At 50.1% G+C, this 15,536-nt stretch overlaps 1 non-coding gene across 1 annotated transcript; it reads left to right on the top strand.

The window, feature by feature from the left end:
- The first annotated feature begins 13,020 nt into the window (after positions 1-13,020).
- On the top strand, positions 13,021-13,102 carry TRNAS-AGA. The gene has a single exon. It is a non-coding gene; the product is annotated as a tRNA-Ser (tRNA).
- The last annotated feature ends 2,434 nt before the right edge of the window (positions 13,103-15,536 follow it).

Raw genomic sequence — 15,536 nt, forward strand, 5'->3', positions numbered from 1 at the left:
GGTGAAATATGATTTTTCTTCTCACTTATGTTACACTTTCTTAGGCTACTTTCTAGCCACTTTCTGAAACTGCTCCATTGTCCATTCCCTGAGGGACTGGGAGCAGAGTGCAGGAACCCCTGTGCTCAGGGTCACAACCTGAGACCAACCCAAGTCACTGAAACAAACTCAAATGATGCTTCCTCCAGCAGGATCACAGAGCAATACAAAAAAACCCCATGAGGAACAATCCTCCTCTGCCTTCATTTACCCCATCGCAACCCTCTCAGCAGCCGACTCTTGCAGGAAGGACTGAGCTGATAGGAGCTCTGGCATAGAGACCAAGGGAAGGGTGTTGCTCCCCCTGGGTGTGAGCTGATTACATTCTGACTCTGTGTAACAGGGCTCTGAGCTTTGCCATCTTGTGAGTTCTGAGTGCTGAGCCCCCGGGACCTTCTGCTGGGACCATGGGGATTGCACAACAGCTCCAAGCCCTTTTCCCATCTCCTTGTCCTCCTCGGCTTCCCCAGACTTTCCCCACAAATGGTTCTATCAGACGCTGGAGGGATCTAAGGACCTGCAGGTTTCCCTCACCCACCTCTTAAGGCAAACAGTGATTCCCTTCTCTGACACTCCTGGGCCAGGCTTCTTTTGAGTTTTTCCCCAGGGGACCTGATTCCCTGTGAAAATGTGTGTGTGGTATGTGGGGAACTCAGACTCAGACTCAGACTCTCCCCCACTAGATGAGTCCAACAGCACCTCCCCTTGGTGGGAGAATCCTAAATTCCACCCTCCCACCCTGGTTACTCTGACCAGCTGATGGCGACAGCATGCTAAATCAACCCCAGCTCTCTGGTCTAGAAAGCAGCATTTAACCAGCCTTGTGACAGCTCCGGTTTGCTAGCTGGAGACATAACGAACCAGGAAAGAAGGCAAATGTCAGACAGGGAACCTCAGCTCACAAATAAACACCCTCAGGCTCCTCCTACACTGCGACTGGGCAGTTGACTGACTTTAAATCTAGCTAGCTCAGTTGGTAGAGCATGATGCTCTTAATCCCACCATCATAAATCCAAGCCCCACAGTGGGTGGTAGCGACAGCCCTTAGGTGTCACTCTTCTGCTAATAGTTACAGACCAAAATGAAACAAACTCTCTATGCTCTTCGGCAGGTCATGTTTCTTCCTCTCGCTGAGCTTCAGTAAAACATGAAGAGAAACCAAATTGACATTTGCATCCTCTGTTAAGAGAGGATTTTCTCCTCTTCCATTCTACCCCAGGCAAGAAGAGGGGATAATAACCATTTAACAGATGATTGCAGAAAGAAAAGTTTGGTCATTATAAATAGGATGATGATCAATTGTTCTCCATGTCCACTGATGGTAGGACAAGAAGTAATGGGCTTAATCTGCAGCCAAGGAGATTCACGTTAGATGTTGGGAACAGCTTTCTAACTCTGAGTGTAGTTAAGCTCTGGAATAGGCTCCCAAGGGTGTCTGTGGAGTCTCTGTCCTCGGAGGTTTTTAAGAACAGGTTGAACAAACCTCTGTCAAGGATACTCTACATATACTTGGTCCTATAGACAACCTGTTCTGGCTCTGGTTCCCTCCTTCTGCTCTCTGCCTGGGCCGGCTGCTGTGGGCACTTGACCCCACATGGCCCTGACGCATCGTCTCTGCTTGGCCCTGCCTCAGCAGAGAGGGCTGGATTTCATGACCTCTCCAGGGCCCTTGCAGCCGTACAGCTCTATAATTTGATGCCATCACAATATAATATAAACAACAACAAAAGTGGAAACACCCCAATCTAACATCTAACCATTCAGCGTGAACTGACATTCCACAGCACAAAGTGACAACACGTAGGAGTGCAAAGCCCGACAGTTCAGCACCATGCAAATGAACGCCCCATGGGGCAAATGACACACTGCAAAAGAGCTCAGCTCAAACCAATGCAACACAAGGCGGTGCAAAAACAATACAACACGAAACAACACGTCAGAGTGCAAAGTGACACTGTGCAAAACAGCTCAGCGTGGATCAACGACACAGCACAAACCCTCACAACAGAATCATATAGAAAGGTAGGGTTGAGAGGGACCCCGAGAGTCAGGGCCAAGTCTCCCTAGGCCACCCCTGACAGGTGTTTGAAGAACAGGGAAACAAAGGGCACCACGAACTTATGTTTTGTGGATGAGTCAAGAAAAGGGAGTAGCATTGTCCCCCTCGGGTAGCCCCTGTTCAATTCCAGGTCAGAAAGCAAAACTCTTCTGCAAGAATATCCAAAAAATGTTGTGTTTCACTTCTCTTCATAAGTACAGTTGTGTGGCAATTAAATGATGACTCTAAAGTTTCATAAAAGTGTGGGAAATACGGACGTATCTGAGGAAATGGCTTGGAATGAAGGAAGACAAAAAATTGATGGGTCGAGAGAACAGGTCCTGTTTCCCCCTGGTCTGGAGCTTCTCTCACAACTACTGGAATAGAAAAGCTAAGCAAATGGGGTTCTATTGTTCCAAAGGAGATTGAAGTGAGGCCATTTTCTCTGGATAGAATTAATGGTCATGTCAGGAGTGGGATGTGAAACCACGTCTCTATGCAGAGACCAGAACACCCAAGGGATTGGAAAAAAAGAGCCTTATTGCTAGCACTTTAGACCAGTCCACCATCTTGATACTACAAAGAATGTGACTTATGAACCCTAGTTTTCATTAATAGTTGATGAACTCTTTAGGGAGGCCGAGATGGCACATCTCTTTCAACTCCTAGAGACCTTCTACAGCACAGCTGAATTTTGGACACACTCACCCAGATCTAAAGTTACACGTTTCCTGGAGCTCCATGAGTTCTGTGGTGTTGTAATCTCCCTGCTCACGTTTTAAGTGAACAAAAGATGGGTGCTGGCATTCTGAGACAGTAATGGTGAACCTCAAAATCCTGCCCTGGGGGCCAGACAGTTAAGCAACAAGCACCCACAACCTCTACCTTGATAGCCAGGGCCGGCTCCAGACCCCAGCGCGCCAAGCGCGCGCTTGGGGCGGCATTTTGCCGGCAGGGCAGCAGGCGGCTCCAGTGGACCTTCCGCAGTCATGCCTGCGGAAGCTCCACCAGAGCCGTGGGACCAGCGGACCCTCCGCAGGCACATCTGCAAGAGGTTCCCCCGGAGCCGCGGGACTGGAGACCGGCAGTGCGCCCCCTGCAGCATGCCACCCTGCTTGGGGCAGCCGGATTCCTAGAGCCACCCCTGTTGATAGCATCCTGTCTGGGAACAACTCACTTACCAACAGCTGGGGTGTGACATCTTCATTTCTTTGTTGTTCTACCACTGTAGTCCCCACTTTCCTATTGCTTGTCTGTATAATCTCTGTCTGGCGCTGTGATTGTTTCTATCTGCTGTATAATTAATTTGTTGGGTGTAAACCAATTAAGGCGGTGGGGTATAATTGGTTAGATAATCATGTTACAATATGTTAGCATTGGTTAGTTAAATTTCAGTAAAATGCTTGGTTAAGGCATAGCTAAGCAGAACTCAAGTTTTACTATATAGTCTGCAGTCAATCAGGAAGTAAGGGGGGAATGGGAATGGGAATGGGAATGGGAATGGGGGTGGGGGAATAGGAAGGGGAACAGGGACACAGGCAAGCCTCTGTGGTGTCAGAGCTGGGAAGGGGGATCCTGAGGAAGGAAATTGGAATCATTGCTTGCTGGAAGTTTACCCCAATAAACATTGAATTGTTTGCACCTTTGAGCTTCATGCATTGCTGCTCTCTGGTCACGCGAGAAGGATCAGGGAATGGGAGGGTGATGGGATAAACCCTCTAACAAGTACATCTTTCAGGGTGTGAAAAACCCCAGAACCAGTATAATTAAGCTGACCTAAGCCATGGTTAGCTAGTGCTAAATGAAAGGAAAGATTGTTCTGCCAATGCAGCTGTTACAGGGATGGAAAACCCCTCCCCTCTCTGTAGCAACTGTCTACTCCACAGTGCTACAGCAGTACTTTAAGGCTGTGGCTACACTTAGCGCTTCAAAGCGCTGCCGCGGTAGCCTGCCGTGGCAGCGCTTTGAAGCGCTAAGTGTAGTCAAAGCACCAGCGCTGGGAGAAAGCTCTCCCAGCGCTGTCTGTACTCCACCTCCCTGTGGGGAATAACGGACAGCGCTGGGAGCCGCGCTCCCAGCGCTGGTGCTTTGACCACACTGGCGCTTTGCAGCGCCGCAATTTGCAGCGCTGGAGAGGGTGTGTTTTCACACCCTGCTGCAGCGCTGCAAATTTGTAAGTATAGCCAAGCCCTAAGTGTAGACAGCTTTAGAGTGAGACCAGATCTGGCTCCATGGATGCTCAGGCACTAAGACAACAGCAATTACAATACACTAATGCTTCTATAGTTGGCAGGATTCAAACCTGCATGAGAAGACCCCAATGGATTGCTAGTCCATTGCCTTAACTATTCAGCCACAACTACTTGATATACAGCTGTTTCACTACACAATGTTTCTGTTCTCACAGAATTGTCACTTCAAATTGCTCAGACCAGCTCCCCCAGCACACTCACGGCTGTGCATTAGTGTAAGTGTGTCCATGGCTGAACAGCAAGAGTTCCTGCCCATTTCCCTTCCGGCTGGAGCATGATGAGAGTGTGTTTGTGTTAATAACATTGCTATAGGTTGTTGTTTATTCCCCACACTGACAATTCAGACAGTCCCTTTCCTGTTCAAATCTCCACCATATCATTCCAATAGCCGGGGTCAGGATTTCTCTGGGGCACTGAAATGTTTCAGGGGGTTGTTGTGTGAGCTCAGCCTTGCATTCCATCCCTGATATTTCATGGACTAACAACAGCAGCAGAAAGAAAGAGCCGAGCCAATATCTCCCTGGCAGGGATGCAGGTGGCCATGTCCCCTCTGTCTGACCATTGCCATTGCAGGAGAGAAGGTTTCAATGGAATCGAATGCCCTGGCTCAGACAAGAGACACAGGGAGGTTTTTGCTGTTCATGGATCTGTGCAAATGAAATTGTGTCTCTGTGAAATTGAAGCGGGAAATGAAACATCCACATGGTGGCCCAGTGCCTTAAGGAATGTGGGTGAGGGACTCTGGCTGAGAAATTATTTAACAGGAATTGGTATCAATGTATTGCCCTGATTAAAAGCTATGGCTAAAAGGCAGCCACTGTTGTTAGTACTTGAACCTGCGTGGAGACACCCGAGTGGGTATCAAGTCCATTGCCTTAATCAGGGATAGTCAATTATTTTATCAAGATCCAAATTTCTTGGTCAAGGTCTAGTCAATGTCTAGACAGCAGAGAAAATAATACACTGATGATAATAAGAAGTATATAGAAAGATTTTGCAGTCACTATGGGCATAACTATGATGATTGTTTCGTGTTTCACTCTTAATATCTGGCACCACCACTGCCTTTCCCTTTAGTCTTGTAGTTAACAAAGGGTAAATCTAAACATCACTTCAGATACAAGGGAGTGTTTGTGTTAATTCCTGTTAGCTACACAGGGGTTTGATGTAGCTGCTTTCAATCCTCCAGCTCTGCCAGGATAAGTAACATTTCAGGGTGTCACTGAACTGAAGGAGGGAGATCATTTTTTGACAGATTACGCCTCCTCTTAAAGGTGTTTGTCTGGCTGGCAGCCCTGGTTCCCAGGTCTCTCCTGAGGGAAGAAAGTTTCTGTGCAAAATACCAAAACTTTTAACAGAGAGGAGGGAAAGGCCATGGCCACATGATGGGGCCAGTATATACCACAACATGGTTCTTCCATGTGTGATGACTCTGAACACGGACTGATCTCCACTCCCTTGGATTTGAAGAGATGTTTAGTTGTGCACTTGGGAACCTATAAGGCTGAAGAAGTTTTATGGATGGTGACACTACGATTGAAGGGTTATTTAATGTTGTAGAAATTGTTAAAAACACTGAGCTTCAACTGGAACTGCCTGTTATTAAAGGCTGGTTTCCCCACATCAGTTCCACAAGCTCTGCTAGAAACACCCTGGCTTCTCTCCTGCCTCGGTGGGAACTGGAGGGAATCATCCCCTGCTGCCCTTGGCTCCAGGCTGGTTTTTCTGGGGAGGGGACGTGGAATTGATTTGTTTGCTGTTGAGAAGGGAGCCGGTCCAATTCTCATGGAACGAGAACTCCCAGCATCTTCCCAGCCCAGCCCAGGCTGCTGCCCTGTCCCAGCCTTTGTTCCCCTGGGGGCCCTGCGTGTTTGACTCTAGAGCAGGCCGGGAGCAGCAGCTGAGGCAGAGGACAGCCTGAGCCGGGCAGATAAGAAGGAGTTTAGCCAGCAAAAAAGGTAAAATGGCAGTGGAGTATTACCTTGGACTCGACGGCATTTCTCCATTGGTCTGTCTGCTTTGGGGCAGGGACAATAACACGTCCTGCTGCATTCGTTATTTCAAAGGGCAGTTTAGGATTTTCATTCTCACACACGGTGCACAAAGCAGGACTCAACCTTTGCTGTAAACTAAACGAGCTGCCCACAGATTCTGGCAGCCACAATGACCATTAGGGTGAGAGCTCAGACCTGCCCCTGTCCCAGAGGGAGACAGGGGTCATCTGTGTGGGGACTGGACCACTGACCTATCAGCTCTTAACTCCCAAACGTTCAGTAACTCTATTATCAGTGTCCGTGAATGTAATTTAAACCATAAGGAAAACCACACAGGGTCAGACCAAAGGCCCATCTAGCTCTGAAACTTGCCTTCTGACAGTAACCAGTACCAGGTGCCCCAACAACCAGTCAACAAGGCACCACTGGGAGTTGAATCCAGGATCTCCTGTTTACGAAACAGAGGCTTTAGCCAGCTAAGCCATGGTGCCTGTAGGTAGCTCAAACACACTGTCTGCCCACACCTGACTTCCTGCCAGCGCCACCGGGGCCTGATAAGCTTTGCTTGTGTTTGGATTCTGCAAAGCAGAGGAGCAGGTGACGTTTCCCTTACAAGTTGTGTGTGAGTTAATCTTTGGCAAGGTCTGCACTACAAAGTTGTTTCAGCAGAATTATATTGCTCTGGTGTGTGAAAAACACACAACGCTCTCTCGGTCGGTAGCTTGTGGCGGGTGTACACACTGCAATGCCATGTCTGGCGACAAAAGTGCCCTGTTTTGCTGACAAAATAAAATGACTTCAATGAGAGGTCTAGAGCTTTTTGCAGCAAACTTAAAGTAACAGAGTAAATGCTGCTGTTCATTATATCACCATAACTGGCCTTCCCAGTATCCCACAATGCCCGCTGTGAACTCATCTGCCCTGCATTCCTGCTACAGAGCCACGGGCCCCTCCCCTTTCATCGCTCTGGGAAGTTCTGACAGCTGAGCCTGCTGCTCTGCTCCGGCAGCCAGGAGCAAATCACTGCCGTGGATGCTGCTCTCTCCCGCCCTGCGAACAGAGAGCCGGGTGGTGGGAACTTCCTGTAGGGGGGCCACTGGCATCCGAACTGTGACACACCCATGACACCCCTTCCCTCGAGGAGGCTCTTACCTTCTAAACAGGGACTTCTGTTTTCTAGTAAAATCACTAAAGGGAAGGAGAAAACTCAAAAGAGGCTCCTCCTGGTGCTCACGTCCGTGAACCCGAATACTCTCTCAGTCCTCAAAGAGAGACCTGGAGAAGGAGACTTGCTGAAGCAAAGCCACAGGGGTCTCTGAGGTTTCCCTGGCCCCTCGCCCCTGTCCTGCCTGGCTGATGTCAGCATCTCTCTGTGAGGTCACCACCTCCCCACCACCTTTGACCAATAGTCTGAGGTCCTGTAAAAGGCCTTTGTGATGTCACTGCCACACCCCTCCCTTGCTGTGCTAATGTCCTGCCCCTGGCCAGGCACTTTGGAGGTTTGAGCTACTCCCTGTGGATCACCCCACTCAAGGAGCGTTCGTTCTAGGCAGCAAGCCGGCTAGACAGGAAAACATCAGACGCTGCTCCCAATGCTACACTCAGTTTTTCAGAAATTAGTCGACTTTATGGCCAGAAGAGACCATTAGAGCATCTAATCTGACCCCCTGCATATCACAGGCCTCCTGTATGACACCAGAGCTACTTTTGGGGCAAACACATTCCAGAAAGGCATCTAGTCCCCATTAAATGACATCAGGAGATGGCAAATCCACCACTTTCCTTGGTAGCTTGTTCCTGTGGTGAATCATCCTCGCTGTTGAATATTTGTGTCTTATTTCTAATATGAATTTCTCTCTTTTCACCTTCCAGCCACTGGGTCTTGTTATGCCTTTCTCTGCTCAATTAAAAAGCCCTTTAATACCCAATCTTTTGTCTCCATTAAGGCCCTTCAACACTTCAATGAAGTCACCTTTCAATCTTCTTTTGATAAGCTAAAGAGGTTGAGCTCGTTCAATAGCTCCCTAGAAGGCATTTTTCTCCAGCCCTCAGAACACTTCGTGGCTTTTTGGTCATCAGACTCCTGAACTGCAGCTGGATGTGGTTCTTGTTCTTCTGCACAACATAGCTCCTGGAGAAGAGGGATCTGCGAATGTACATTCGTATGATACCTTTGTTTAACTGATGAAAACATAAACTAGACACTTAGAGGATTGGAACTGATTTCAGCTGATGGACAGCTTTGCTAGGTTTTTATGCATTTGGAGAGCGAAATGTTGAGTGTTTACATTGATATCAAGCACTCCTGTATAGAGGAGCCCCTGAACATAATGGAGAATGGAAATGAAAATGTTTTCCTTTTTAAAAAAAAAAGAAAGAGGGTTATAAGAGAACACTGATGTTTGAACTGAGGACTACTTAAACTGCAGTCAAGCACTCTACCACTGAGCAATATCCCCATGACACTAAGAGTGTGGAATCGTGATCTCCAGGACTTTGAAGGACAAACCCTGATTCATCGAGCTCCTTTGCCATTCCCAGACCACAGGTGGTTTTAAAAATGGGGTTTGATTAAACTTCTTAAATGTGGCAAACACCACAGCTTGCACACCCACCGATATAACTTCTCCCAGGGCTGGTCCACACTAAGAAGCGGGGTCGAACTAGGGTACGCAAATTCAGCTACGTGAATAGCGTAGCAGAATTCGAAGTACCCTAGTTCGAACTACTCACCCGTCCAGACGCCGCGGAATCGAAGTCCGCGGCTCCAAGGTCGACTCCGCAGTACCAGAGTTGACCGGAGTTCGAACTATCGCTTCTGGAGTTCGAACTATCGCGTCCAGATTAGACGCGATAGTTCAAACTCCGAGAAGTCGAACTCACCGCGTCGACCCGGCTCATAAGTGTAGACTAGCCCCCACTGACATAGCTGCCACCTCTTGGGATGTGGATTAACTACACCCACAGGAAAACTCTCTCCCCTCAGTATAGAGGAGTGGTTCTCAAACTGTGTCAGGACCCCAATGTGGGTCATAACCCTGTTTTAATGGGGTCGCCAGGGCTGGCATTAGACTTGTTGGTGCCTGGGGCTGAAACCAAAAGTCTGAGCCCCACCACCCAGGGCTGAATCCCTCAAGCTCTGGTTTTGCCCTCCCCCAACTGGGGCAGGGCTCAGGCTTTGTCTCCTCTGCCTAGTGTGGAGGGGCTTGGTGTGTTTTTCTAGGGTCATGTAGTAAGTTGTTGGTTTTTTTTGGTAGAAACGGGTTGTAGTGAAAGGTAGTTTGAGAAACCCTGGCATAGAGCCTCTGAGTATGTCTAGACTTGGCTCTCTGTGGCAGATCAGACACTGAAAGTACAGCCATGGAGACACCACACCCCAGCCTTGCCTAGCAGGCAAGAATCAAATCTCCACAGACAAATGTCTGTTGCTGTCTAACCCATCTCCCTAAGCCCTCAGCCACCACCACTTAACAAAGGGGCTTTTCTACACTATGGTTCTGGTCTCACTGAAGGGTCATTTCCAATAGTTTGCTCAGACCAGCATTAGGGGAAATGGTGCCCTGGGCAAAGCTTGTACTTTGGCACTTCCCCATTGCCCCTGGACGATCCCCACTCCCCCTTTACCGCTAGCTCCTGCACTCCCAGCCCTTGCACCTCCTTCACCACTAACTCCTGCCCCCTCCTGTGCCCCCTTTGCCCTTAACTCCCTGAGCCACCAGCCTTTGCCCTTCTCCTGCAGCCCCTTCACATGGCTCCAGTGCTGGGGGCCCTGCACTTGTTCTCGCTTTCCCTGGGCTTTGGCATCACTAGCCCCTGCTTAGCGAGTAGGGTTCAGTGGTCCCCAAAATGTGGGGCATGACTCCTAGGGGGACACAGAGGAACATTTATGGAGTCAATGAAATCAATTGAGCTTCTTCAGTCTCTCGCTGCAGATATTTCCCTTGTTTTTAAAGACAAAAATCCTGATCTTTCCCATGGGAGCTGCTGCTTCAATGTTCAGTTTGGGGAGGGATTTGGCTGCACTCAGAGATCTGCCCGCAGGTTACAATCTGCGATCCGAAGGGTCGAACGCAAACAGCGTTTAGATGGGACCGTTAGTGCCGCCCCCGTGTGGCCAAAGGTTAGAACTGACCAGCAGAGTTTACAGCTGGAGCCTGGGACGCTCCTGAACAAACTGGGCACGAAGCCTCTCGCGTGGGACCCTCGCTGTGCAGCAGGAGGCGGAGGGAAGCTGATTGCCAGGGCTCAGGGCAGCTCCCTGCCAGGCTGAGCCTGTGTCTGTGCTAAGCTCGGCATCGATCAGGTGATTCTGGGCAGTTCGGGGTCCCCGGGCTCCCACAGGAGGGTGAAGCAGGTCACCCCTGGAGCAGGTTAAAGCTGCAGGGTGACAGTGGGGTTGCTGCCCCTGGGAACAGCTGCTGTAGCACCGCCTGGGCAGGACAGGGAGAGCCAGTTATACCCCCCCCCCAGCCTGTATCGGGGGATGGGAGCACTCACACCCTGGGGACCCACCCACCAGAGATCTGCTGGGGGGAGAGTGGCACCCACACACCCAGGATGTTGTAGGGAGGGACAAGGGCATCCACACTCCGGGATCCTCTGCAGAGGGACGGACACCCACACAGCCAGGATTCTGTATGGGAGGGGGCAGAGGTACCCGGACACCCGGACACCTGGGCGGGGGATGGGGGGGCACCAAAACATCGGGGATCTTACCTGGGAGGACAGCGGCACCTGCAGCTCGACATGAGACGGGGGTGGGGGGAGCAGGAGCATTTCCCAGTTCCAGGTTGTCCCCGTCTGGCCAAGGCACAGAGCTCACAAGCAGAGTTTAAAGCTCCAGCTGCCAAGCAATAAAAGCAGCCGAGCCCTGTGGCTGGTGCCTGTGATCCCAGCACCTGGGGAGGCTGAGGCTGGCGGATCGCTTGAGCTCAGGAGTTCTGGGCTGCAGGGGGCTGTGCCGATCAGGTGTCCGCACTAAGTTCAGCATCAATATGGTGATCCTGGGGAAGCTTGGGGTCCCCAGTGTGCCTAAGGAGGGGTGAACCAGCCCAGGTTGGAAACAGAGCAGGTCAAAACTCCTGTGCTGATCAGTAGTGGGAACAGGCCTGTAAATAGCCCCTGCAGCGTAGCCTGGGTGAGACACGGTCTCTTTTTAGACACCCCTCCCCCGCAGAGCCTGGATGGGGGGATGGGAGCACCCACACGCTGGGGATTCTGACTTGCGGGGAGGGATGCCCCCCTGCAACACAGATCTTGAAAAGAGGAACAGCGACACCCACACACCACAGAGCCTGGATGGGGGCAGGGGAACCACACACGGGAGCTAGTTCATGGGATGGTGGACACACCCATATGCTCCATTGCACCATTCTTAATGAGAAGAACGGGGCCATCCACACAACACGGATCCTTAACGGGCAGGGGGACACCCACACACTCCACTATTAACCAGGAGGGACAGGGGCACCAGACACCCCCAGTAGCGTGGAGAACACCCACAGCCACCGGATCCCTCATGGGTAAGACAGAGGGGATTTAATGGGGCCCAGCGCACCCACGCACCGGGGATTGTTAAGGGTTGGAAGGACAGGGACACCCACACACACTGAGATCACGTCCTTGAAGGAACGCAAACCCTCCACAGAAGGACCTGGTCTGTTCCATGATGGCAGCCCAGCCTGGGTGAGTCAAAGTCTCTTTTTATACAGCCACGCCCCAGAGATCCTGACTAGGGGGAGAGAGACACCCACCCACCAGAGATCCTTAATGGTCTAGGGTGCACCCACACACCAGGGATTCTTATGGGTGGGAGGAATGGAGACAGCCAGACACACTGGGGTCACTTCCTCCCAGGAGCCTGGGCCAGACAGGGAGACACAGTCCCCCTTTACAGATCTGCCAGACAACCTTCCTCCCACTCCCTCCACACAATGTTCTTATCTGGAGGTGAAGCCAGGGAAACCACATGGAGGATTCTTATCTGGGGAACTGGGGGGACCCACTTACCACCAGAGATTCTTAAGGGCAGGAGGAACAGGGACTCCCACCTCTGTGGCATGGGGGTGGGTCGCCTGCTGGGATCATCTGGGCATATTTCACCTCGTCAGCTCCCTGCCATTGCCTTGGGGGCCCCTTGTTCGCTGCCTCTGGTACCCAGTTTAGCCTCCTTCCTGAGGGCTGAAACGCTTTGATCTATCTAAGGTCTGTGGGATCAGTGTGTGTCATGGTGTAATTCTGTGTTATTCGGGGGTCAGACTAGCTGGGCTAATGGCCCCTTCTGCCCTTAAACGCCATGAAAACATTTCCCTGGTTTCTCCTTGCGCCTGACAGACACCACGGTGAGGGGCCCAAGGGTGAAATGCAAGACTGTATTCACGCACCAGCCCTCAGTGCCCCAGAGAAATCCTGCCCTCTGCTATTGGAACGATGTGCTGGAGATTTGACTAGGAAAGGGACTGTCTGAATTGTCAGAGTGGGGAATGAACAACAATCTACAGCAATGTCATTCACACAAACACCCTCTAATCATGCTCCAACCAGAAGGGAAATGGGCAGGAATTCTCACTGTTCAGCCATTGACACACTTACACTAATGCAGCCATGAGTGTGCTGGGGAAGCTGGTCTGAACAAACAATTTGAAGTGACAATTCAGTGAGAACAGAATCATCATGCAGTGAGATGAGTGTAGGTTAAGTAGTTGTGGCCGAGTGGTTAAGGCGATGGACTAGAAATCCATTGGGGTCTCCCTGCGCAGGTTCGAATCCTGCCAACTACGCAAGCACTGTGCTGTTGTTATTATTATTGAAGTCTTAGTACCTGAGCATCCACAGTGCAAACTGGAGCCAGATCTAGTTTCACTCTGTCTACGTTTAAAACGCTGCTGTGGCACCTGCTATAGCACTTTGGAGTAGACAGTGACTAGAGGGGTTTTCTCATCCCTGTAATAGCTACATTGACAGAACAATTCTTCCTTTCCTTTAGCACTATCTAACCCGGGCCTAGGTCACCTTAACTCTATGGGTTTGGGGGGGTGGGTTTTTCACACCCTGAGAAACGTCGCTCTGCCAGTTCAGTTCCCAGCGTACACCAGCCCTTAGATCCCTCGTGGTATTTCAATGCAGGCACTGACCTGTGAGAGGAAAACATCAGCTCACAAACACAGAGACTGAATTCCCCACATTTAATCTCGCTGCACTTTCCAGAAAGTCACGAAATTCAATTCATTCTTGCTAGGACAGAGAAAAAAATAAGTGACACTAAGTTTTTGGCTTGGGTAAATAAAATTAAGTGTTTAATCAATATAGTAAAAATCTGTCCTGATTCCTCTAACTAACACCACAGCGTGAAATAGGAACAGAGACAAATTTTGTCAGTGACGACTAATTTCACAAATGATCTTCCCATTATTAATTTCCACGCTGCCCCCATTGGAGGTCTGGGCATCTGCAGTGTCATTGCTCTGCATTCACCTTCCCCTAGAATTGTTCTCGGACATTCGCCTTCCTCTGCAGCGTGGGGCTCGGGTCACTTGCTGGAGGATTCCCTGCACCTTGAGGTCTTTAAGCCACGATTTGAGGACTTCAATAACTCAGACATAGGTCAGAGGTTTGTTACAGGAGTGGGTGGGTGAGATTCTGTGGCCTGCATTGTGCAGGAGGTCAGATAAGATGATCATAATGGTCCCTTCTGACCTTAAGTCTATGAATCTATGAATCTAGTCCCAAATTTGGAAAATGGTGCAGTTCAGAATGTGAATAGTGACCCCGGCTCCTTCCTGCACCTGCTCTACATTGCTTCACAGCAGCGTCTCCCCCTGCAGAGTCACCCCAGCACGGCAGTGCAGCCCCAGGGTTCAGCAGGGGCCTCTGGCAAGGACAGTGGGTGCAGCTAACAGCCCGGTGTGCCTGGCCGTGAGGCAGCTGTAAAAAAGCAACCCCCCCCCCAGAAGTACAGAGACTGAATTCCCCAACTTTAACATCATGACCCCTGTAAAAAGCCACACGTGTCAGTTGTATTTTCACAGGGAGATGCAAAAATCAAGTGACACCAATTTTTAAGTTGAGTAAATAAAGTTGAGGAGATAGTTATTAACCTCCCAAAAATACACTAAAGATCCCTCAACATAACACCTGAAGGTGAAATATGAACAGAGACAAACCTTGTCAGCAAAGGCTCATTTCCCAAACAATCCTCAAAATGTTACTAATTCCCACCCCTCCTCCACAGGAGCTCTGTGCAGTGTCACTGTTCTGCAGGCAGCTTCCCATTCAATGCTGTTGTGCGACATTCCCAGACCTGGAAATGTACCAATGACAGAATTTGAAGAGCAAACCTGGCTCCCCGCACCAGGCGGGATTTCAGTGTTTTGTTCCTGTCACTTAGTCTTTGTCAATAGCACAGATGCCAGGGGCAGGACTCCAGGCTCTGCTTGAGGGATCCTGGCACAGGGGCTGGTGGGGGAGAAAGGATTGTAGATTCTGACCTGTGCTCTGGAGAGGAGGTAATAATTGAAGGGGACATTTCTGACTCCTTCCCTCCTCAGTGTCCCCAGGGCTGGAATTCTACATTCCACAGGGCCAAATGAGGGGGTGATGCCACTTGGCTAATGAAAACCAGTGCTCCAGGTGAGGCTTGAACTCATAACCTCAGCATAGCTCCTCTCAGCACTGCCCTATAAGTACTGTGCACTAACCAATTGCACCACTGGAGCACTTATTAATTGCAATGCTCCGAGATGCCTAGGTTGATAAAGGCAAGGAGTCACCCCAAAACATTCTTAGTGGAGTTGAGAATGGTTAGTGACAAGTGTTGTACTTGGTGGGGTGGATTCTTCTTAAGGGTTTCAGGCACCATTTGACCCTTTTGTTCTTCCCTGTGTATTGTCATCAGCCCCCAAATCCTTCAGGAGTCCATAGCAAAGAGACCCCCCACACTGTCCTGGAGTCCCTGGGACGTGCTTCCCACCCCCTGCCCAATGGAGCACCAAGGATTAACGTGGCAGCATCTAGTGTCAGTGGGGTTCAGTGGCTCACGCTTGTGAGAATGTCCTACAGGACTGTGTCAAAAGTCTTAGTAACACCGAAATAGATCCCATCTACTGTTTACCCACCTCCACTAGGCCCGGAACCCTGCCGAAGAAGGAAAGAGGATTGGTTTGGAATCATTTGTTCTTAACAAGTCCATGCTCACTAGTCCTAAGAACCAAAGTA

Source organism: Mauremys mutica, unplaced genomic scaffold (assembly GCF_020497125.1).
Source record: "Mauremys mutica isolate MM-2020 ecotype Southern unplaced genomic scaffold, ASM2049712v1 Super-Scaffold_100237, whole genome shotgun sequence".
Classification (NCBI taxonomy): domain Eukaryota; kingdom Metazoa; phylum Chordata; order Testudines; family Geoemydidae; genus Mauremys; species Mauremys mutica.